This window comes from Phalaenopsis equestris, unplaced genomic scaffold (assembly GCF_001263595.1).
Source record: "Phalaenopsis equestris unplaced genomic scaffold, ASM126359v1 Scaffold210600, whole genome shotgun sequence".
NCBI lineage: Eukaryota > Viridiplantae > Streptophyta > Magnoliopsida > Asparagales > Orchidaceae > Phalaenopsis > Phalaenopsis equestris.
This window is the reverse complement of record NW_018229675.1, coordinates 18,639-19,167: the sequence shown is the minus strand read 5'-3', so window position 1 is coordinate 19,167 and position 529 is coordinate 18,639.

The window sequence follows — 529 nt, the reverse complement described above, 5'->3', positions numbered from 1 at the left end:
ATTATATATATATTTTTTAAATTTATATGAAATTACAAGAAAATTTTAAATTTTACATGCATAACATTCAAAATTTTATTATTTACAAAACTAACAATCACTATCATATTATTGATAATTTGATAAAAAAAAAAATAAGAGCATGAATTTTATGATGAATTTTGATATTTAAGTGAATGAAAGAAAATGCAAATTTTAGAAAAAGTAAAAAAATTGAATACTACGTTGTAATTGCCCTAAAAAGTCTTTATAAATTGTCCTTTATAAAATTTGTTCCAAATTATTTCTGCGGATGTTTTCTCTAGGACTGTCAATACGACTCGTTTTTCACGAACAGATCGTGTTCGGCTCATTAAGAAGCTTGTATTTGGCTTGTTCGTTAAGTTAACGAGCCGAACACAAAGAAAGTTTTGTTCGTTCGTGTTCGGCTCGTTTTGACTTGAAATACTACTAATCAATTATTTATTTATATATATATATATATTTGATGAGTAGTATTTTTAAAAAAATTAATTGATACAAGACTACA